Raw genomic sequence first — 14,418 nt, forward strand, 5'->3', positions numbered from 1 at the left:
ATGGATTGGCTGAGAGGTTTGTTTAGACCTTTAAAAAGGCCATAAAGGCAATGCATAATGACGACATACCACTGCAACACATGGTGGATAATTTCTTGTTTGCTTACCGGAATGCGACACATGCAGTCACCAACCAAGCTCCAGCCATAATGTTATTCAACCGAAGGCTAAGATGTTGCCTGGATTTGCTCAAACCAAACATAAGACGAGATGTTGAGGATAAGCAATTCCAGCACATAAATGAGAAGCCAACCAGGAGCTTCAAAATAGGGCAACAAGTCTTGGCCCGCGACTACCAAACAGAAAAATGGCAGCCAGGAATGATATGCACACAGCAGGGACCACTAATGTACACAGTGGATGTTGGAGAGAGCATCGTGAGATGCCATGCTGACCAGATTCTAGAGTCACAGGAACAAGCCAAACCCATACCACGAGCAGGTGCACCTGGTAATCAACCCGAAGTACAGATTGCGTCTACCTCAGAAGCAGTGGTATTGGAAGCTGACGAATCAACCAATGACAATGAGCCAGAATCAACTCCGCCGCAAGAACAGGATACTCGAGAAAGGCGCTATCCAGTCAGGATCAGGAAGCCTCCTCAAAGACTGAACTTATAAATTATTATTTCAGTTGATGTATATAGTACAGAGAAAATTGTAATTGTAATTAGTTATTATTTAGTTGTTAAATGAATGTTATGTACTGTTTATCTAAAAGGGGAGGAATTGTTGTGTATGTGCCTTTAAGAGAAAAACTGATTCTATACTGCAGTACCGGCAGTGACCACCCCTGTATTAAAAGCCATAGCAGGCTTCTGTATTTCAGTCTTGAATTACTCTCTGTTCAGTAAATACCTGTTTTATTGTTCTCCTGCAGTCTGAGTATTATTGATCCTCGGACACTACAGTCTGACATGCCTGTCAGAGCGACTCCTGTATTCTTGGAGTGGACGTTGTTGAACAGCTGGCGGGCTGGCGGATGGAAGCCTTGGGTCTGGCGTGGATGCAGCGGGAGGTCGACCATGTCATGGTGGCTGTGCGGTCTCTACTGGCCGGTCGATATCCAGGTGTGCCGGTTTGAGACGGTCAATGGATATGTGGTCGGGTTTACCACCGATGTCTATGGAGAAACTCTTGTCGCCTGTCTCCAGTACGCGGAAAGGACCTGTGTAAGGGACCTTGAGCGGATCCCTATGGGCATCATGATGAATGAATACAAATTCAGCATTCTTTAGATCCACTGGTACGTGTGAAGATGGAAGGCTGTGATGCGAAGTTGGGATAGGCGCAAAAGCCTTGGCTGTTTCCCGGTGGTTGTTGAGGTGGTCGGCTGCGGACCACGGCTCAGTTGGAAGCGGCAGGAAATCTCCCGGTACGCGGAGTGGCTGGCCATACACGAGCTCCACGGCGGACAATTGCAGGTCCTCTTTGGGTGCCGTGCGAAGACCCAACATGACCCACGGAAGCTTATCCACCCATCCGGCGCCTTGGAGGCTGGCCCTCAGCGATGCCTTTAACGATCTGTGGAAACGTTCGCACAAACCGTTTGCTTGCGGGTGATAGGCCATGGTGCGGTGAAGCTTGGTGCCGAGACCCTGGGCCACAGCGTTCCAGAGCTCGGAAGAGAACTGTGGACCGTGGTCTGAAGAAATTTCCACCGGAACGCCGAAATGTGCGACCCACGAGGAGAGGAATGCTCTGGCAACATCAGCGGACGTAGTAGACACCAAAGGAACTGCCTCTGGCCATCTAGTAGTACGATCGACCATGGTGAGGATGTGTGTGAACCCCTGTGACGGTGGAAGCGGCCCGACGAGGTCCACGTTGACATGGTCGAATCGATGTTCTGGTACTGCGAACGTGGCCAATGGGGCCTTGACGTGACGTTGCACCTTAGACTTTTGACAGACCACGCAGGTGTTAGCCCAGTCGCGGATATCCTTACGCATTCCTCTCTAGACGAACTTAACCGACATTAATTTTTGAGATGCCTTCACGCCAGGATGGGAAAGCCCATGTATGGCGTCAAAAACTTTGTGGCGCCAAGCAACTGGAACGATTGGGCGGGGATCTCCCATGGAGACATCGCAGAGTAACGAGGTGCCTGCTGCGTGGAATTGCACATCGGTCGGTTGGAGGCTAGAGGTGTCGGTGCGATACGCCTGTGTTTCAGGGTCGGATGCCTGATCGGAGGCCATGAGGGCATAATCGATGCCCAGCTGGACCGCCCGTACGGTCACATGAGAAAGGCAACCAGCTACCAAGTTGTCCTTGCCAGCTACGTGTTGGATGTCTGTCGTGAATTCTGAAATGAAAGTTAGCTGTCGCTGCTGTCGAGCCGACCACGGTTCGGCGGTCTTGGCCATGGCAAATGTCAGTGGTTTGTGATCTACAAATGCAGTGAAGGGAAGTCCTTCTAACAAATAACGGAAATGGCGGATAGCCAGGAACAGCGCCAGCAACTCTCAGTTGAAAGTGCTGTATTTGCGTTCATTGCGCCGGAGTTGGCGGCTGAAAAACGCCAGTGGTTGCCACGTCCTGTTGACCCACTGTTCCTGTACGGTGCCTATGGCATAGTCGGAAGCGTCGGTGGTAAGGGCAACGGTGGCACCTGGCAGAGGGTGCGCCAACATAGTTGCATTGGCTAGAGCGGTTTTTGTTTTGTCGAAAGCGTTGTTCATTTCGACCGTCCAGGCTATTGTATCCTTTCCAGCCTTGCCTTTGAGGGCCTCATAGAGGGGCTGCATGAGTTGTGCTGCCTTCGGTACAAAGCGGTGGTAGAAATTCACCATGCCCAGGAATTCTTGAAGAGCTTTGGTGGACTGCGGCCTTGGGAATGCCATAATTGCTTCGACCTTTGATTGCAGTGGATTGCACCCTCCGAAATAATGCGGTGGCCCAAGAAGTCAATCTGCTGTAGGCTGAACTGACACTTGGCCGGGTTGATTATGAGGCCATGTTGGCTGAGGCGCCGAAAGAGGGTGCGTAGATGGGAGACGTGTTCCTCTTTGGTAGAGCTGGCTATCAGGATGTCGTCGAGGTAGAAAAATAAAAACTTAAGATCCCGCAGGACCGAGTCCATTAGTCGCTGAAAAGCCTGTGCAGGGTTCTTGAGCCCAAATGGCATCCGTAGAAACTCGAACAGTCCAAAGGGAGTGATGACTGCAGATTTTTGGACGTCCGGCGGGTGTAAGGGAACTTGGTGGTAGCCACGGACGAGGTCGACCTTGGAGAAGATTGAGTTTCCCGCCAAATGGGCGGAGAAATCCTGAATATGTGGGATCGGGTACTGATCGGGGGTAGTGGCGTCATTAAGGCATCGGTAGTCCCCGCATGGCCACCATCCGCCGCCGGGCTTCGGGATGATGTGGAGAGGCGAGGACCAGGGACTATTCGACCAGCGAATAATCCCCAGCCGTTCCATTGTGGCAAACTCTGCCTTCGCAGCCGCGAGCTTGCCGGGTTCCAGGTGCCAAGCTCGTGCGTAAACTGGAGAGCCAGTCATAGTAATGTGGTGTTCGACACCATGCTTAGTGGCCGAGGAGGAGAAAGTGGGCTTGGTCAGCTCCGGGAATTCACCTAATAAGCGAGTGAACTCGTCCGGCGAGGGCAACGCGCAGGAGACAGTGTGCGAAGTTGCGGAACTGCGGAAGCAAGGGATGGAGTCGAAGGTGGCCGCGTTAACCAATCGACAATTTCTTACGTCCACCAAGAGGCTGTTGGCGCATAAGAAATCCACGCCGAGGATGGCTTGCGAAACCTTGGCTGTGATGAATTCCCACTGAAACCATTGCCAACCGAAGTATACCTGTGTAGTGTATGTACCCGTCTACCTTTAAGGGAACTATTGAATGTAACCGTTCACCTTTAAGAGAACTACTTTAGGTGTGGCACTATTTGTTTGGCTTCTGTATACTGTAATACCGATAGTGACCACACCAGTATATAAGTGTTGTGGCAGGATTGCTGGGGCAGATTCGCCCGGACCTTCGAATAGTAAAGACCTGTTTGTTTGTTACTTCTGAAGTCTGTGTATTTATTAACTGCACAACCCACAGACTTTACAGTGGCGACGAGTCCGATCGTACCCTGCGGCAAGACTACCAAAGCAAGAAGAGCGTCGAAGAGAGGCAACCGCCCTCGTCGTGCTGCTGGAAGAAAACACGAGGCTGCAGCAGGAGAAAGGTGGAAGACTTTAGCAACAAAAGCTTCCATCTGCAACAGGCACTGACTACCCTTCTACCACGGTACGGAGTGAGCCGATCAGCAGGGAACAAGACGGCCGAAGAGACTGTGAGTAGGGGAAGGTGTAGAAGTATCCGGAGGATAAGGGCAGAGCACTCGACCTCGGTCGAGGGGGAGCTGAGCCGGTCAGAAGTCGGGTCCAACGGCGTCGGGTGACAGCCGGACCGCGATCGGCAGGAAAAGCCGGGCAGCGCCCGCAGCCACGAAACGCTGAGACTGGGAGTAGGCGCGGGAAGAGAAACCCAGCCGCAGCCGGGGAGGGAAACACCGGTCTGCGAGAGGGCTGGGAGGCGAACAGGAACCGTGCGGGTGGGAGAGAGAGACAGAGCCGAGCAAGGGGAGAGAGACTGTGCGAGAGCCAGTCCAGCGGCTGAACTGTTCTCCACCAACGGGGTACCCAGGGCTGGTAGAACCGAACGGCGGGAGAGAGAGCGACAGAGCCGGGTACGGAGAGAGAGACTGCGCGAGAGCCAGTCCAGCGGCTGAACTGTCCTCCGTTAACGGGGTGTACCCAGCGCCGGTAGAGCCGTGCGGGCGGGAGGAAAAGACATAGCTGAGTAAGGGGAGCTGTGCGGAAGCCAGCCAGCGGCTGAACCTGTCCACTGTGGGGGAAGCGTACCCCTTCCACCGGGAAGAAACGCGGGAAGCCGCCATATTCGCGGGAAAACCGCCATCTTAACTGACATACCGCCATTGAAGTGGGCGGGGAGAGAAGGAAAGAGCGGGAAACCGCCGATTTTGCGGGAAAACCGCCATCTTAGAAACAAACAAATAAATAAGAATACTTAAAGAAATACTGGTGCTGCTCCCAAGGGAAGAAAGATGCCTAAGCGAGGGAATATTAACGACTTTAATTCTGAAATAGAAGACTGGGCCACGTACGTGGAACGCATAGAGATCTATTGCGAAGCCAACAAAATAGAGGAAGACGACAAGGCGATAACATTGCTAAACTCGATGGGGGCAAAAACATACGGGCTCTTGAAGCATCTAATAGCACCAAATAAACCAGCGGATCAGACCTTCGAAGAGATTGTGGCTGTGCTGAAGGACCACTTGAACCCCACACCGTTCATGCTGGCTGAACGATTCAAATTCTACGCAAGAACGCAGAGGAATGACGAAAGCAATGCGGAATACTTGGTCGAACTGCGTAGGCTAGCGAAATACTGCCAGTTCGGAGGGAATCTGACAGAAGCGCTGCGGGACAAGTTCGTATGCGGATTATCCAAAGAAGGGACGCAGAAGCGACTACTGGAAGAGAACGACCTCACACTGGACAGGGCTGTCCTTATAGCTGCATCGCACGAAGCCGCAGCGAAAGGAACGGCAGAAATGCAACTAAAGGCGGCGGCACTCGGGGTGGACCAAATTACTTCAAGCACAACAAAATGCTACCGTTGTGGGAAGACAACGCATGACCAGAATCAATGCTGGTTTAAGAACCAAGAGTGTAGGAAATGTGGCAAACTGGGTCACATCGCGAAGATATGCCGGTCCGGGAAAAAGACCAACAATCAAAGGAAGCCACCACAAGAAAAGTACAACAAGGTACACAAGGTGGCTGAGAAGAGTTCAGACGAACAGAATTCAGACTCAGACCCAAACAACCAGGAGCTGGGTAGTCTGAGAATCCACAATGTGGGTAAAGAAACGGATCTACAGACCATCTGGGTCATACTAAAAATAGCTGGAGTCCAAGTAAGAATGGAGCTGGACACTGGATCAGCTCTATCAGTCATCAACCGAAGGGACTACCACCGGCTATTCTCTCACATACCTTTAAGAAATACCAAGTTCGTATTACAGACATACACGGGGCATAACGTATACCCCGTGGGGAAAATAAGAGTCAGGGTGAGAGATAGGGGTAAAGAACACCCAAGAATGAACTTGTACGTATTACCTGAGGGAGGACCACCACTTCTAGGACGGGAGTGGATTAAGAAAATAGACATGGAATGGCATTACCTAAAAGCCATAATGAGGGAGGACTCGGTGCAAGCTATTAGCTCAGATTCTGAAATGGATGATGATAAGACCAAGTCGAATATGGAAGACAAGGCTAAAAGGGACTTGCCGACGATGGGGAAGAAAATGAAGACATGCAGAAGGACTTATGGTACCAAGAAGAATAAAGCTGCAGAGCAGAACTCCAGGTTGACAGAGAATTCTGAGCCTGTTCAAGCAAAGGATTCATCCACGACGGAAGAACATCGAGCTCGGACGCAAACTTATGTCAAAGTACGACAACAATTAGAACAGTTGAGTGACCATCTCGTACAAGAGATGAAAAAGATGGAAAAGTTCTGGGACACCGAATGGGAGAACCTGGAAAGACAACAGAGACAGCTAGCTCAAGCAGAGAGCGACCATAGAGCCATCGTGGCCAAATACCAATCACATTCCCCTGATGCTGTTCAGGAACTAGAATATTTACAGAACGAACCAAAGGAAGAGGAATCTTCAGGAAGCCAGGATTTTATTCCAGTTCTTCTCTACGACTCCTTACAAGCAGAGTGTGAGAAGTTGAAAGAACAGTATGAACAGGCCCAGGCTACAATTCTGGAGGGGGTTAACTCGGCAGCCTCCGAAAAGCTAGTTTCAGTAGAAGCATATGAACAACTAAAGGTTGAACATGATAAAGAAGTCCAAAGGCTGCAGGAAATTCTTGATGAGCTCAAGGCCAAGACAGACTCATCGGTAGAAGTTCCATCCATAGATGAGAAATTAGAGGTGAAAAACATGGCAGAGCATGAAAGACAGGATGTCCAAGAACTCATAAAAACATTGAAGGACACCCAAGACAAATATGAGGCGGCAATGACCGAGGTTCAACAACTTGAAGAACAGATTCAACTGGGAATCCTTTCAGTGGAAGAAAAGGAAACTGTAAGAAACTCAGAGACTGTAAGAATGGTCCCTGAACATGAACTAGAGAGCATCAGGGCACAACTTTTCCGAGCGCTGAAAGCCAAAGTTCAAGAGGAACGTAAGGTGGAAGTATTGGAGAAAGAGGTGGAGGAAATGGAGAAGACTCTGATCCACCGTGTTCCCAGGGAAGAGTTAACGGTCAGCCAACTCCTTCATATGCTGAAGGACAAGACTCTGCAAGGGGAACAATCTGAACACGAGCTTCAATCTTCAGGGGGAACGAGTTCGGAGCTCTCAAAAGTCACGGAGATAGCTGAGGTGGCAACACAAATTTTACAAGGATGCCAAAAGTACATTGAATCACGTCAAGGTGAACAGAAGAATGTGGAAACCGTTACTTCAGTAGAAGGTTTAAATAGCCTGATAACGCAATTCCCGATGGAAGGGAAGGTATTGAACTCACAAATGAGGTCCGTCGTGAAGGAATGGCAGATAACCCAGGAAGAGCGGGATGAATATGAATGCATGAAGAAGTCTTTTCAAGAAAGGTGTCTAGGGAAGGAACCACCGTCAGCTAACGTCCAGATGGGTGAGGAGGAAGAAGAAGGCTCTCTCGCTGGCCTAAGTCAGGACGAACCCGAATATTACCATGACCTGTTGAGTGACACTGAATATTACGAGGATGTGGTCTGCCCAGCTTGTGATGAAAACTCCCAAAGTGCTGAAATCCGGATGAAGCACTTAAGGTCTAAGGAACATAGAGAGTTGGTGGCGCTACAGCTGGCAGCCGAGAAAGGAGCTCCGAGAGTTTCAATAAGGCAGAAAAGAAAAAGAAGAAGCAGAAGATAATAACTGTCTAAAATATTAGCATTTCTACCATCCCAGGCGGGACATTACGAAAGGAGCTAAATTAGTTGAAAAACTGGAAAATGTCAAGACAGCCAGTTGGTTGTAAAAGTCCGCACTGCTGGTTCAACAGGACGAAAGTTCAAGCTGTTACGTCAAGAAAAAGGCTATGGAGGAGTCACGCTAGCCAGGTGAACCGGCTACACCAAAGAAATGTTGTTCGGAACGAGTCAAGATCAGAGACTGAATCTATGAACTGTTTCCGCAGAGACGGAACCTGTGAACTGTTCCCACCGAGATTATATCTGTAAATTGTTTTATATGACATTGACTCCACCGAGATTATATCTGTAATTTGTTTTATAGGAAGTTGAAGATATGCATGTTTAACGGGGACTCTGTAAGTAATAAGCTAAAAAGGGAGGATTGTAGTGTATGTACCCGTCTATCTTTAAGGGAACTATAGAATGTAACCGTTCACCTTTAAGAGAACTACTTTAGGTGTGGCACTATTTGTTTGGCTTCTGTATACTGTAATACCGATAGTGACCACACCAGTATATAAGTGTTGTGGCAGGATTGCTGGGGCAGATTCGCCCGGACCTTCGAATAGTAAAGACCTGTTTGTTTGTTACTTCTGAAGTCTGTGTATTTATTAACTGCACAACCCACAGACTTTACAACCTGGACCCGCCGTTTGCCAAAGGTATGAATGGCCCCGCCATTAGCTGCCTCAAGGGAGAGACCATGCCTCCCAGACTGAATATTGAGTGCTGAGGCAGGAATGATGCTACACTGCGCCCCGGTGTCGCATAAAAAGCGCTGGCCCGAGAGGGAATCTGTAATGTAGAGGAGCTTCTCATAATTTCCAATCGCCAGCGCGGCCGCGGAACGTCCCTCAGACTCGGTCCTCCTTTTCTGGAGTTGCTGCTGGTGTTGATGTTGGTTTTTTGTTTTGGGGCGTGAAACTACAGGGAGGGCGGCAGCCTCTGGCTTTCACGCCAAAACAGGCGTGGTAAAAGCACAAGCAGGGGGATGGAGGCGTTGGGCGGCGTTCACGGGGAAGGGGTGCCTCGTGGCGGCGCAGTGTTGCTGCGTGACCGTATAAATCATATCTGCTTCTGCAGCAAGTGCTGCGCAATCTGTGGCTTCCGATCTGGCGAGGGCAGCCTGAACCTGCTCGGGTAGTCGACTCAGGAATAACTCCCGAAAGAGGAAACATTGTGGTTCGGAGCCAAGGAGCGTGAGCATCTGGCTCATTAACTCAGGTGGCTTGGAATCGCCAAGCCTGGGCATAGCGAGCAGTCGGCGGGCCCGCTCCGCCTTCGTGAGCCCGAAGACCTGTATTAACCGCGCTTTAAGAGTATCATACTTGCTGTCAACCGGGGGTTTTTCGAGCAGGCTGATGATCCGTGAGGCCGTGGAGCTGTCGAATGCGGAGACCACGTAAAGGTAACGGGTCTGATCCGCAACGATGTTTTGGAGTTCGAATTGTGCTTCTGCTTGTACGAACCAGGAGGCCGCCTGTTGTTCCCAAAACTGTGGGAGCTTCAAAGCCACAGAGTTCGCTTCCACGTTTCGTTTCGCTTTGCTTCTTCTGCGAAAATTGTTCACGAAAATTCGGGGTCACCACTGTAGGAATGGCTAGATTGCTAACTAAAGGACCGAGGTCGAGTCAGTCTATCAAACAAACGATGTTTAATACTATTCAACAGAGTTTAACACGAAAACACAGGAGAACTAAATTACAGGTCTGTACTCTTAGCTGGATCATAGATACATAGAGATAGGAACAGGAGTAGGCCATTCGGCCCCTCGAGCCTGCTCCGCCATTCAATGAGATCATGGCTGATCTTACCAGTTCAGTACCCCGTCCCCGCCTTTTCTCCGTAACCCTTAATCCCCTTAGCCTTCAGAAATATATCCAATTCTCTCTTGAAAATATTTATTGAATTAGCCTTCACAGCCCTCTGTGGCAGGGAATTCCACAGGCTCACCACTCTTTGAGTGAAGAAATTCTTCCTCATCTCTGTTTTAAATGATTTGCCCGCTATTTTTAGACTGTGGCCCCTGGTTCTGTGCTCCCCGGCCATTGGAAACATTCTCTCTGAATTCAGCCTGTCCAGGCCTGCCATAATTTTATATGTTTCGATGAGATCCCCTCTCAATCTTCTAAACTCCAGTGAGTACAAGCCCAAACTATTTAATCTCTCTTCGTAGGTCATTCCCGCCATTCCAGGTATCAGCCTGGTGAATCGCCGTTGCACTCTTTCCATGGCAAGAACATCCTTCCGCAGATGGGGCGACCAAAACTGTACACAATACTCCAGATGCGGTCTCACCAGCACCTTGTACAGCTGTAGTAAGGTATCCCTATTCCTATACTCGAACCCCCTTGATATGAAGGCCAACATACCATTTGCCTTCTTAATCGCCTGTTGCACCTGCATGCTCTCCTTCAGTGACTGGTGCACAAGAACACCCAGGTCCCTCTGCACTTCCCCATCTCCACGAGGACTGGCTAGGGCGGCTCCCCAGCCTGACGTCATGACATCATCACATTTTCCCGCCGCTGGAGGATCACGTGAGCAACATGATGACATCATCGCGTTTGGTCTCATTCTTAAAGGGACCGCGCTATGTACATGCAATAATATGAACATTTGGTCACCTTACCTGAGGAAGGACATTCTTGCCATGGAAGGAGTGCAGTGAAGATTCACCAGGCTGATACCTGGGATGGCAGGAATGACGTATGAGGAGAGATTGTGTCGATTGGGCTTATACTCACTGGAGTTTAGAAGATTGAGAGGGGATCTCTTCGAAACCTATAAAATTCTGTCAGGCCTGGACAGTCTAGATGCAGGAAGGATGTTTCTGATGGCCGGGGAGTCCAGAACCAGGGGTCATAGTCTAAGGATAAGGGGTAAGCCATTTAGGACTGAAATGAGGAGGAATTTCTTCACCCAGAGAGTGGTGAACCTGTGGAATTCTCTGCCACAGAGGGCGGTGGAGGCCAGTTCATTAAATATATTCAAGAAAGAGTTGGATATATTTCTTAAGGCTAAAGGGATCAAGGGATATGGGTAGAAGGCAGGGACAGGGTACTGAACTTGGATGATCAGCCATGATCTCATTGAATGGCGGAGCAGGCTCGAAGGGCTGAATGGCCTACTCCTGCTCCTATCTTCTATGTTTCTATGTTTCTAAGATACAGATTCATTCTGTAGCTAATAATTTGTTAAAGATAATTATGTATATTAGATCAGAGTCCCCTGGTGGCTCTGCCACAATCTCATTGAATGGAGGAACAGGCTCGAGGGGCTGAATGGCCTACTCCTGTTCCTATATTCCTATGTTCCTACATGCCTTTGTCATTTTCAAACTCAACTACTCCAATACCTTTCTCATTGACTTCCCATCCTCCTTCCTTCATAAACTCCAACTTCTCCAAAACTCTGCCGCTTGTATCCTGTCCTGCAAGAAATTTGTCCATGACCCCCATCCCCTTTGTTCCTCCCCAGTCTTGCTCCATCCTACCTCTGCAAGCATTTCTAGCCCAATAACCCCTCCTTAGCACTCCAATCCTCTGATTATGGCCTTATATTTAACCCCCCCTCCCCCCCACACACACACACACCTCTCTTCATTCCATCATCATCAGTGATAGAACCTTCTGTCAAATCAGTCCTGGTTTCTATAACTCTCTCCTCACTCTTCACCTTCCCACCTCTCTTTTCACTTTTAAAATCTTCTCAAAATCCATCTCTTCATCCAAGCTTGCTACCCAACTTCCTAATCTCTGTCTTGCCATCAATTCCTATTGCCATCTTGGAAGTGCCTTTAAATGTTTTCTACATTAAAGAATGTATGAAAACAAGTTCTTGTTGTTTCTCAATCTTCCTTTGTTCTTGTACTTTAGGAGTCCTGGTTAGAGGCTGTCTAAATCAGATATTTTTCACAGAATTCCCTCTTCAATAGCCATTGAAATAGATGTCCCTGATGCAATAACATAGGAGCAAAAAGCAGCCATTCAGCACTTCCTCTGATCTAGTTTCTTTTCAGGAGCTAATCAGCTAAGCGTGTCCTTAATCTCATTTTCATAGCCCAAACCCATATCACTGTGTTGTTTGCAGAATTAGAAATTGATTCAATTCCCCTTCATTTCTTCAATTGCATTAGTTTTATGTGCATTAGATGATAGTCTATTCCACAGGTCAGTGCCTAATTGAAATTGGAAGACCTGGTCACAGGCTGAGAAATAACAGCAGTAAATGTCCATCCATTAAAGATTATATGGTAATTCAAATGAATATACTTCTTCTATAAGAATTGTCCATATTAATTTTAACTCATCAGCATTGCAGCCACCTTGTGTTGCATCTAATAGTAAGCCACTTTAACAAAGTTTCAACATCTTGCTAAATAATGTCACAAGTGTTCTTATTTTAAGTGAAGATACTCACACATCATTTTGGATCACAGTAGCAGAAAAATAGCTTTGCTCCAATTCCCTCAAGTAAAACATCCCTCAGAAGTGTTGTACCTAAAGATAGACTGCTACAAATTTACGACTGTTGTGTGAAAATACTTAAATACACGTAAAGATATCTCTGAAATCTGCATGTACCCATTTTACTGAGGGGACTCAAGTTGAAAATGAATGTGGATTCATTTTTAAATAGTTGCAAAAATATTATGTGAGAAATCATCACTGGGTCAAAATCCTGGAACTCCCTCCCTAACAGCGCTGTGGGAGTACCTTCACCACGGATTGCAGCAGTTCAAGAAGGCGGCTCACCACCACCTTCTCAAGGGCAATTAGAGATGGGCAATAAATGCTGGCCTTGCCAGCAAAGCCCACATCCCGTGAATGAATGAAAAAAAAATCTGTCCTATCATGGCATCCAACTCACCTATAGTAAGGTGAAAATACACCCTTTCATGGATTCTACCACACCTGTGGTAAGGTAAATTGTCACACGAAGTACTCAACAACCAATATACATTTCTAGAACAGTGCTATCTGATGTAAACACTAAACAATGACCTTGCCTATGTTTACAGCACCAGTCATTGCGCAGCAATGAGACACGAAGCGGTAATATTCTTTGCAACATACAGGGCTGGATTTTCCTTGAGGGGAGTATTCCCTCCATAGATGGGCAGTCACGACCCAACTGTAACCGTGACCCATTGTTCTTGGTTGGGTTCCCGGTGGCATTGTCATCCTGTAAAGGAGCCTACCTCTGCAAACACAGAAAATCATAGGCATTCACTGCAGCACCCTAAAGGAGAGGAGCAAACATTAAAGGGGCCACAAGCTTTCAGAACTGTTGTGTCTGTGTATAATAAGATACAGACTGCGGAGAACGGTACAACAGGTGTTTACTCAACGTGGCTCACACTGGAACTGCTCTGTACAGATTACTACTCAGTGCTATATACAGGTGTGGTCACTGCCGGTACTGCAGTATACATGAGCTGTAAAAGATAGTTCCCCCCTTAAAGGTATATACATTACAATTCCTCCCCTTTTAGATTAACAGCACCATAACACTCATTTAACAATTAAATATCAAACTAATTACAATTAACACATTTAACATGCAACATTAGCTGAAAATAGTCTATTTATATATTCAGTCTTTGGGGAGGCTTCCTGATCCTTTCTGGATAGCGCCTTTCCCAAGTGTCTTGCTCTTGGTGCGGAGGCGATTCTGGCCCCCTGTCATCGGTTGGTTCATCAGCTTCCGATGCTACTTTTTCTGGGGTAGATGTGACCTGTACGTCGGGTTCATCACCAGGTACGTATGGGCGAGGCATGGGGTTGACTTGTTCCTGTGACTCTAGGATCTGGTCAGCATGGTGTCTCACGATGCTCTCCCCAACGTCCACTGTGTACATTAGTGGGCCCTGCCGTGTGCATATCATTCCTGGCTGCCATTTTTCTGTTCGGTAGTCGCGGGCCAAGACTGGTTGCCCTACATTGAAGCTCCTTGTTGGCTTCTCATGGATGTGCTGGAATTGCTTACTCTCAACATCTCTTTGTACGTTTGGTCTGAGCAAATCCAGGCGAGATCTTAACCTTCGGTTAAAGAACATCATGGCTGGGGCCTGGTTGGTGACTGCATGTGTCGCATTCCGGTAGGCAAACAGGAAATTGTCCACCTTGTGCTGCAGCGGAATGTTATCATTGTACATAGCCTTTATTGCCTTCTTAACGGTTTGTACGAAACTCTCAGCCAATCCATTTGTGGCTGGATGATACGGGGTGGATGTGTAATGCCTTACCCCACTCTTTTTCAAGAACCTTCGGAACTCTTCGGCCGCAAACTGTGGTCCGTTGTCGGAGCAAATCTGTTCTGGCATGCCATTCCTGGCAAAAATGGTCCGTAGGACTGCAATAGTTTTCTCCGTGGTGGTGGAGGACATTTTGATGACCTCAGGC

Source organism: Somniosus microcephalus, chromosome 11, assembly GCF_052327205.1.
Source record: "Somniosus microcephalus isolate GS21.2 chromosome 11, FLI_Smic_1.0, whole genome shotgun sequence".
In the NCBI taxonomy this organism is placed as follows: domain Eukaryota; kingdom Metazoa; phylum Chordata; class Chondrichthyes; order Squaliformes; family Somniosidae; genus Somniosus; species Somniosus microcephalus.